Source organism: Lipotes vexillifer, unplaced genomic scaffold (assembly GCF_000442215.2).
Source record: "Lipotes vexillifer unplaced genomic scaffold, Lipotes_vexillifer_v1.1 scaffold86, whole genome shotgun sequence".
Taxonomy (NCBI): Eukaryota; Metazoa; Chordata; class Mammalia; order Artiodactyla; family Lipotidae; genus Lipotes; species Lipotes vexillifer.
The window spans coordinates 3,256,574-3,267,387 of record NW_006785406.1 but is presented as its reverse complement, the minus strand read 5'-3'; positions in this window follow the sequence as shown (position 1 = coordinate 3,267,387).

Genomic DNA, 10,814 nt, shown 5'->3' with positions numbered 1-10,814 from the left:
CTCGTGTGCGCTGGGGTACACGTGCACGCATGGGGACACACACACACACACACACACACACACACACACACACACGGTCACGCGGGGCTCTGGGCCTGTGAGTGCTTGCAGAGGTCGCAGGTGTAGCGATGCCAGTGCCGAGAGCACAATGGCTTTCTTCCCTGGCACGCACGCCGACCTCAGAGAGAAGCGACGATTGGCTTGAGTGCCGAGCTCAGTATCAGAAGCCACGGGTCTGGTAGATCAGGGCAGCGACACAGATGGCCCCGAATCGGAGTTGAGAGGCCCGCAGCCTGGCCCTGGCTCTGCCTCGCGGAGGGGCCAAGTCGTGGGTTCGCAGAGCACCTTCTCACGCGTTCGCCTCTCCCCTCTCCGCTCTCGCCCGCAGGCCCTGGCAACTACTGTTACACGCCCCCCCCCTCTCTGTGCTTTGTGCTCCTTCCTTAAAAAAGGCAACCTGAACCCACCAAGGCAGGTAACCCACGGCAGCCCTTTCTGTCCATCTCTTCAGGCGCGAAGCTTTCCTGAGGTCGGTGAAGCACTTTGTGAGCTAAGTGGAGTGTTAGGTCCTTGAGGTGTGTGTGTGGGGGGTGCCTCCCGAATCCTCAGGTGTCACTGAGCAGTTGGACAAGTCCATCGCAGATGGAGGCAGGACCCAGCGCAGGATGAGCCAGGACCCTTTGTTGTTGAGGAGCTCACAGCAGCCTGGTGATGTGGGTCGGTGAAAGTTTAAGGGGTGTGTCCCAGCAGGGCCTCTTAAAGGTGCCACCATGACCTCCCTTCCTCCCTCCCCCACGCCTTGTGGACAAGTATTAATGAACATTACACAACAAAAGAAACACATGAGGCACCTACTTTGGAAGGAATTCCTCGCTGTAGTAAAGGCATATTGGGCTTTGAGGTCCTCAGTAGCCCAGACCCCTCTATGGAGGGGGTCCCCGGTGAGAGAGGAAGTCCCTTGTGATGGTTACAACTCCTGTCCAACCTTTCTCTGATAGCCCCAGGGTTCTGTGTCCTTGCAGCTATTATATCTAAAACATTATAAAGTCTGCCTCCTTGCTTTCTTGAACTATCTGTGTCTGTCCGAAGTTCTGTCTATGTATATGTTACATATTGATACATGTGTATTGCACATACACAGTGTGTATATATATCTGTGTATGTATGGCTTATCTAAACATGGAGAAGTTATTTTACTAGTTTAGTTCTGATTGTGAGCTTTCTTTTTTTTTTTTCCTTTAAAGCAACACATAACACCTTGTTAGAAGAACACTCTGGTAATTCTGCCATGTAGAATTCTGCTGTGAAAGGAAAATTCAACATTTTTCTGGTGTAGTATTTCCCAGGCTTTGTTGTTCACACACCACCTTTGTGATTTCTGTCATAGCATGTATTGCCCATAATATTATATACTTAAGAGGTTTCTGTAAATTCTTCTGCTTTTTCAACTACATTCATTTTAAAAGGATATTTTAGAGGTGATTCTGGGGACATGGTAACTTGAATGTGTTTCCCTTTCCATCCATTTCCAAATGAATTTATCTCTCTCTCTCAAGCTAAACAGTTGTAGATACCAGTGGAAAGAATGAGGGATAGATGTTCTCCCCATTCAGTTCGTCAAATACTGGGGAGCCTTGAAATGTCCAAGAAAAGGTGGAGCCTGGCGAGAGTTTGCACCCCAGAGATCTGTGGATGTCCAGAGGAAGGCTGACATTGGGTCAGATGAAGACACCTGGACCCCTCATCCCAGCAACTAAGAAGTTGTTGAACCAGTGGGCTTAGTTCCCTTGTTCCTGAGTCTGGAGATGCCAAGGGACCCAGACCAGGAAAGCATCTTCCAGGTACCTCCACAGGATATGGGCAGTATGCCTGCATCTGTGCTGCCTTCATTAGGACAGAGCTCTCCCCCCTGTTTTCCACCAATAGAATGCCCATCCCTTAGGCTGCTAATTACTGTCTATTCTCATTAACCTAAAAAGAAATTAGCCATCAAGCCATGAAAAGACATGGAAGTACCTTAAACGATATTACTAATTGAAAGAAGCCAGTAGGAAAGGGATCATACTGCATGATTCGAGCTATGTGACATTCTGGAAAAGGCAAACAATGGAGACAGTAAAAAGATCAGTAATTCTGAGGGGATAGGGGGAAGGGAGGGAAGGGAGGTGAAACTATTCTACACGATACTGTAATGATGGATATATGTCATTTTACATTTGTCAAAACCCATAGAATACACACCAAGAGTGAACCCTAATGTAAACTATGGACTTTGGTGACAATGATGTGTCAATGTAGGTGCATCAGTTGTAGCAATCGTAGCAAACGCAGCACTCTGGTACCAGTTGATAGTAGGGAGGCTGTGTGTAGGGGCCCCGAGGGCATATGGAAACTCTGTACTTTCCACTCAGATTTGCTGTGAACCTAAAACTGCTCTAAAAAGTAACTATCCATCTATCTTGGATTAAAAAGATCAAAGTTATATAACAAACTGTCTAAAAAGCAATGGAAATCTGAAAAATAAAGAAACTGAGTATTCATCTTACAAATGAGAAAAGCAAATAAACCAGAAAAAGTCAGATACTAGATTCTAGTTTAAAAAGTAAAAGAAAGGAATCAAGAAAAGGGAATCTAAAAAGAGAAAAACTGAAATTAATGACATAGAAACAACAACAAATATGTCAAAGGAAAAATAAACCTCAGAATGGGTTTTTTTTTAAAGATGAATGAAATAGATAAACTCTCCGCCCACTTGATCTTTTTTTTTTTTTTTTTGCGGTATGCGGGCCTCTCACTGTTGTGGCCTCTCCCGTTGCGGAGCACAGGCTCCGGACGCGCAGGCTCAGCAGCCATGGCTGATGGGCGCAGCCGCTCCGCAGCATGTGGGATCCTCCCGGACCAGGACACAAACCCGCGTCCCCTGCATCGGCAGGCGGACTCTCAACCACTGCGCCACCAGGGAAGCCCCGCCCACTTGATCTTAATCCTTAGTCCAAAGGGAGAGAAAGGGCAGAAAGAAACATGATTAAGAATGAGAAAGGAGACATAATTACAGATGAGATTAAAAATAATTATAAAGAATACTACATGCAAGTCTTTTAACAACAAATTTGAAAACTTACAGAAAATGGCTGTTTCTCTGGAAACATAAATTTCCCAAATTGGCCCTATAGAAGAAGTAGAAAATATGAAAAGGCCAATTACCATACATGATGGGAAATGTGATAAAAGACTTACTACTGAAAAACACTCTAGTAGCAGATAGGTTGATGGCTGAGTTTTTTCTTACCTTTAAGGAAAACCAGGCCATAGAAAAAGTTGGAATGTTTCTAATTCATTTAATAAAGTAAGTTGTATTAGTCAGGTTCTGCTGCATAACAATTTTTTTAAAATCTCAGTGGCTTCCAACACAGGCTAAGGCCTGTGGGTCAGCTATGGGTTGGCTGGGTTTGGTTAGGCTTGGCTTCAGGCTACAGTCTGGGTTTAGTTCTGGTCCATATGTTTTCTGATTCTGGGACGAATGATTCCCAGGGAAACGTTTTTCTCAATGAGGAGGATAGCATGGGAAGGAGGCAAGTCAAACCAGGGATGAATGTGGCATATGCTGTGTTTGCTCACATTTCACTGGTCAAAGCCACTCACATGGCTAACGGCAATGGGGTGACCATGTCTACTCCATCCTCACTGAAGCCTTGGCAAAGGTGGTGGGGGAGGTGGAAGGGGAGAACTGTGTACAAATAGTACTATTTACTTGCCAGTATAAGTTGAATACCAAACTTTACTATTCTATTTTATTTTATTTTGGCCACGCAGCGTGGCATGTGGTATCTTAGTTCCAAGACGAGGGATCTAACCCATGGCCCCTGCATTGGAAGCGCGGTGTCTTAACCACTGGACCTCCAGGGAAGTCCCCCAAACTTTACTTTTTAATATAAATGCAAACGCTCTAAATAAAATATTAGCAAATAATAGAAATATCTCTACTTTGACCTGAGTGGTAGGTATGTAATTATTTGAGCTATTCTCTTAGGATTTGTGCTGTTTTGTTTTTTTTTGCGGTACGCGGGCCTCTCACTGCTGTGGCCTCTCTTGTTGCAGAGCACAGGCTCCGCACACGCAGGCCCAGTGGCCATGGCCCACGGGCCCAGCCGCTCCGCGGCATGTGGGATCTTGCTGGACTGGGGCACAAACCCGTGTCCCCTGCATCAGCAGGCGGACTCTCAATCACTGTGCCACCAGGGAAGCCCCTAAGAGGTAGTTTTAAATAAGTAAAGCAAAATGCAGGACAGCATATACAACATGATTACATTTTTGTGGAGCAAACAGTGCCAAAGTCCTTTTATGAATGAAATAAAACAAACAAAAAAAGAAAACTAGCATGATTTTTCAAATAAAAAAGTAAAACAGGAAAGAAAGAAAAACGCTTTTGTCCCTGCTAATAGTCAGACGTGTTTATCTACACCTAGTTTATTTCTGCTGAGTATCTGGATAGATAACAAAGCAGTGTAAGTCAGAGTTGTCATTTGCAGGGTATATGCTTGAATTGATCATCTTTAATTCAATAAGATTTGCTAATGCCTTAGATTTTCCTTGGTCCATTCTAATATTTAGAAAGGTTAATCCCAACAGGTTTACTTAAAGCACACTCCCTAGCCCAAGCCCTGCTTTCCTCCCTACAATGTAAAATGCGAAGCCCTTTTTAATGGAAAAAAACAAAACAAAACTGAAAAGGAATCTATATTTTCACCATAAGTAGAAAACTAGATACAGTTAAAATAAATAGAAGGTAGCATAAAAAATTAAAATTGTAAAATCAAAATGAAGTTATATAACTCCAGCTGCTACTGCCGGCAGATGGCTTGGACCCAAGGCTCAAGCTCAACCTGTAATAAAGGAAGATTAAAGTCATTAGAGAGGTGTTAAAGGCCCACCAGCACCAAACTGAGACTTTCTATGCTCTGGTATTAAAGAACTGAAAGATAACTGCAAAGAATTCTTTCAGTGCCTGCTTAAGTCTCATCTGATGCTCTGCTCTTGTGCCACCTAAATTCCCTCGTGTCACAGCTCCAGCACTTGGGCAAATGCTGATTTAGTCTAATCTTCATTTCTCCAACTGGAAAATCAACCCCAGGAAAGATGGGTGTCTCATGCAAGGTCAAATACCTGGACGGTAGCATCCCCTGCCTACCAGGCTGGCTCTTCCTGAAGAAGGAATAAAAAGAGATGGCATTCAGTTCTATTCTTTGCTGGTTGTGGAAAATAACTCCTTACTCCTTTCCTTTCGGTCACTTAGAAAAATAATCATATTGCCAATGAAAATGAAAACAGACGTTCAAAGGATAGCATGGAATATGTAAAGGTTCTTAGAGGAGGAAAATGTTCATCAAGAAACCATTTAAAGTGCTTTGTCTTGTTTCTCAGGGCGGAGAAGGAATTTAAGACTAGAACTCACGGAAGCAAGGGTTCCAAACGGAAGAGAGCAGGCAGGGTAATTACAATGTGATAGGTAATTACGGCTTTCCAGGAAGTGCCTAAATTACAGGGCAAGTGTCAGGTCCATGCTGCTTCCTCCTGAGAAGAATAATACAGGCCAGAAAAATCAGGTCTGGCTGGTAGGCATTTGAAACCTGGGCACACCTGGTCCAAGGCAAGACAGTTTTGTGTCAGGGGCTCACTACTGCCCCCTCCCTTCCTTCCGCCCCTTGTCTGGGGGGTTGAAGGGGAGCTGTCACTGACACCCCGCTCCCTTCCCTGACCAACCTCCATAGTAGGGTGGTGCCCTTCACCAGTCTCCCCCCAGCCTTCTCCTTAGCTCCAAGAGAGATGAAATGGTGAGAAAGCCAGCACTGATGAGGTCATGGAGAACAGGCGGCCATGAAATAGCACATTCTCGTTCCCATCTCCTCTGTACAATGGCAACCTTTCATTCCCTTGGAAAAGTCCACCACGGGACCTGGTGAAGAAATGGTCTTCCCCAGGACTTCTGTTTACCCAGCTCTTGCCTGGGAGGCCAGGCCTGACTGACACAAATGCCATCCTTTTAAGCCATACTGACCTTAAATTGGCAGGGTGGAAAAATAAGAGTTTGTGTGAGGGGATACCACAGGGAAGGTCCATGGAATTTTCCTGCAGCCATTTTGACTGTAACTGCAGCAGCTGTTAAACACACAGTTGTTTTGATGTGGGGCTGTTTTGACTCAGCCTAAAACCCAACCATTAATCTTTAGGCTTAAAAAAAATAGGCCAAGCACACAGACGTCCCTATCCAGCTCTTGAGCCTCACCCCTTGGGTGGGGTGAGTCAGGAATGGAGTAAGAGTTATAAGAGTCTGTTTTACACATTGATTAATGATTTTAAGAAAGTGTTTTACACTTGTACATAACCTATCCAAGTGTCAAGAAAGCAGCATCAGAATGGCCACATCAGAACATCTTGCTTAGGGAAGAGATATGGGAATGTATGCATAACTGATTCACTTTGTTATAAAGCAGAAGCTAACACACCATTGTAAAGCAATTATACTCCAGTAAAGATGTTAAAAAAAAAAACAAAAAAACAAAACAACATCTTGCTTCTCATCCAGCCCGGCTCTTGCGCTTCCACAGGGCACCCCCTTTCTCATAGAGCCTCCTGTGTTGGTTTGTGTCCCTGCCCCAGCATAAACTCCTCAGGGGCAGGCACCACTTCTTCTGAATAGCAAAGAGTAACAGCTGCTTAGTGCATGCTTATTTGACTAACAGAATAAAATATACTTATATTCAGCTAGGACTTTATCCACATCTCCAGAAGAAAAGATAATAAGTGAAGGTCTCTAGACCAGTGGTTTGTTCAAACTCTTTGATCACTATCTATAACAAAAAATTTTTTAAGCATTCTATACTACAACCCAGTGTAGTATAACCTCTCTCTCTCACACACACACTCACACTTGATACAAAAGTTTGGTAAACTAAAACTCACATTTACTATGTGCAGTGCACTTTGCTATTTTCTATTCTATGTTATTTTGTTCTCCTTGATTTCATTTTCAAAAATGCTTGAACATTCTGCATTCAGTTGATTTACCCGATGGATGTTGACCCACGATATGAAAACACCACTCTTGACTTTTGCTGGACCCATTCCTGACAGTGCTCAGCAGGGCATCCACCTCGTGGGTCATTGCTCAGGGCTTACTCACCTCCCCAAAGGAGCTGCACAGTGCAGGAGCTGCACTGTGTGCTTCTGAGCTTGGGCCCATGATGGGTCCCATCCTCACTGGCCAGGTAGCTGGCACTCAGTTGACTTTATGGGATAGGCGGATAGGCTGAGTGTTTTGTGCCAATGTAGAGCTCAGGCCTGGTATGCCAGTCAGGGTGCAGTTGGGAAAAGGGAAACCACACTGGAATTTCAACAGAGGGGAATTAATATAGGGAATTGCTAACACAGCTGTTGAAGGGCTGACAAAACAAAAAGGCATCATGAGGTAACTCAGAGGTAAAGTCAAGCAGTTAAGTGTTTCCTAATCTGGCTGATTTTCTGCACATCCATAGATTTGCCTGGTAAAGGGACAATGAGATTTAGACAAGTAGATTTAGACAGTTTATTTCTCACAGCACATCAGGTCTCATGAGCTTCCTGTTTGCATCCATTTCCCTTGTCCTGTGTTCCACATTCTGTCCAGTGCAGTGGAGTGATAAAGAGAGAGTGATAGAAAAAGAGGAAAGGGAGAGCTCCCTGCAGGGACATAGAGAGGGCCTGAGAGAGGGCAGGAGGCCATGCTCGGCCACCCAGGGCCCCGTCTGTGGCCTCTTCTTTCCTGCTACAATCCCTACCTCCCCTCACCTCAGGGCTCATCCTCGCCCTCTCTGTTTTCCCACTTCTCAGTCCCTGATTTTTTTTTAAACCACTCTATTGAGGTATGATTGACATGGAAAAGGCTGTACATGTTTCATGTATACACCTTGATGAGTGGTAAGTATACACCCATGAAACCATCACCACCATCAGGCAATAGACATATCCATCACCTCCCGAAATTTCCTCCTGACACCTCTATTGTTATTGCTATTGTTATTATTATTGTTATTGTTATGTGTGTGGTAAGAACACTTAGCATATACTGCATTGTATACTTACAAAATTCTAAGTATACAGTGCAGTATTGTTAGCTATGGGCACTATGCTGTCTAGTAGATCTCCAGAACTTATTTATCTTGCATATTTGAAACTTTATACCCTTTGACCATCACCTCCCCGTTACTGCCTCCCCCACAACCCCGGGCAACTACCATTTTACTCTCTGCTTCTATAAATTTGACTATTTAGATCCTACCTATAAGTGAGATCATACAGTATTTATCTTTCTGTATTCAGCTTATTTCACTTAACTTGATGACTTCAAGGCGCATTGTATTAGTCAGGGTTCTCCAGAGAAACAGAACCAACAGGAAATATATAGATACATATAAGAGGACATTTATTATGGGAATTGGCTCATGTAGTTATGGAGGCTGAGAAGTTCCACAATCTGCCATCTGCAAGGTAGAGAACTAGGAAAGCCGATGGCATAATTCAGTCCAAGTCTGAAAGGCTGAGAACCCAGGGGCCACTGGTGTAAGTTCTGGAGTCCAAAGGCCCAAGAACCAGGAGCTCTGATGTGCGAGGGCAGGAAAAGCTGAATGATGTCTCAGCTCAAGAAGAGAGAGCATATTAGCCCTTCCTTCACCTTTTTGTTCCAATTGGACCTTCAATGGATTGGATACCCACATTGCTGAGGGTGGATCTCTTTACTCAGTCTACTCAATCAAATGCTGATTCCTTCTGGAAACACCCTCACAGATACATCCAGAAATAATGTTTTACTAGATATCTGGACATCCCTTAGCCTAGTCAAGTTGACACATAAAATTAACCATCACATTTTAACATCCACCTATGTTGTTGTGAATGGCAGGGTTTCCTTCATTTTTAAGGCTAAATAATATTCCATTGTATGGATATACCACATTTTCTCTATCCATTCATCTGTCAGTTGATATTTAGGTTGTTTCCATATCTTGGCTATGGGGAATCTCAGCCTACCCACCATGATGTTCCCAGGACCTGGACTTTGGCCACTACCTGTGGACAATGGAGGAAGAGAGAATTTGTTACCCAAGACTCTGGATAAGGTCCAAGGGTCACAAAGGAGACATTGTTTCGCACCTCAGAGCTAGAAGTGATTTTATTCACCACCTAATTGAAGTCTTCATTTCACAGAGAAGAAGGCTGGGCTCAGGGGCTCAGGGACACCCACAGGTCTTCAGGATCCTCTGGCATGGTCTTGCCCACCATTGCAGAGCTCTCCCACCCAATCTCGGCTGGCCAGGCCTCTAGTTCCAGGCCCTGTCTAGGGCAATTTTACCACTGGTTGTCATCTGTCCTTGCTTCTTTCAGTGTGTCCTTGTACTGTGTTCTCTCTCCTTGAGGAAAAGGATGGGAACAAGTCCTGGGTTCAAATTTGGACTCTGACAGTTACTTGCTGAGCACCCTTGCACATTATTTCACTTCTCTGAGACCAAACCTCCTCTCTCTGAGAATAAGGATCTATTTTTTTAAAAGTGTGGTACAGACTAGATGAAATAATATTTACGCATAAGGCAGCTATGGCATCATGGAAAGAAATCAGAAGAATTGGGTTCAGTTTCCTGACTTGCTAGTTGTCTGAACTTGGCAAAGTTGTAGCTTCCCTGACCTCAGCATACTGATCTGAAAAATGGGGATAATAATCCCTCTCAAAAACGGTTGTTATGATGATGATTTTATTCATCCATTCATTGAACAAATATTTATTAAACTATAAACTTCTATGTGCCAGGCTCCATTCTAGATGTTAGGAAAGCAGCAGTGAATAAGACCTACAGAATCTGTCACCATGGAATTTATATTCTATTGGGAGAGACAATTAATAAGCAAATGAACATATGCACATACAATCTAATATTCTGAAGTGAAAGGACTATAAAAAATAGAGAGAGAGAGGCAGAGAGAGAGGGAAAAGAGAGAGAAAGAGAGAGGGAAAGATAGAAGAGAGATTGATTGTAGGAAGGCACTTGGTAAATTACAGAGCACCAAATAATTGCCTTGCATTTAGTAGGTGCTCAACAAATGCTAATTTCCTTCTTGTCTACATTTCTTATTTCCACCTTCCTCAGGCAATTCCATGCCCACTGTTATTCTCCGGATGCCCATAACGCGACTTTGAGCATCCTCACCATTTCCATCCACCATCCACCCAGTCATGATGTGTTCCTTCCCACACCCCATCTCTTGCAGCCCCTGGGTCAGGCACTGGGAGTTCAGCGATAGCAGGGCATCAACGACAGTAGGAAGTTTTGTGCAAAGCAGTGGAAAGGCAAGGAAACAGGCACATAATATAGCTGGGAGCATTCCCCTTGGTGCTTCGCAGCTGCTTATGCGCTGGGGCCTTGCCCTTTTAGGACTGGGAGCTCATCCTGGCCAGAACTTTCAATTTAGAAATGAAGAGATTTTCTGAAAATATTACACTGATTATCAAGGATCAAGCCTCTCTCTCCCAAACTTATTCGTATTAATGAAGCTTAACATCATTGATTTATCTTATTCACCAGAGTATAAAAAGCAATTCCAAAATATAGAGCAAAAACAAGGAAAAAAATTTTTTTTTTTATTTTTTAATGAAAAAAGGCAAGGAAAGGAAATTTAAGAAGCCCATCATACTTTTCTTTCATTTGTAAATACATACCCTGTCCCCTTGTACTCTCTCCCTTAGTTATGAATGACTCCATGTGTGAGGTGCTTGTCTATTCTGCTGA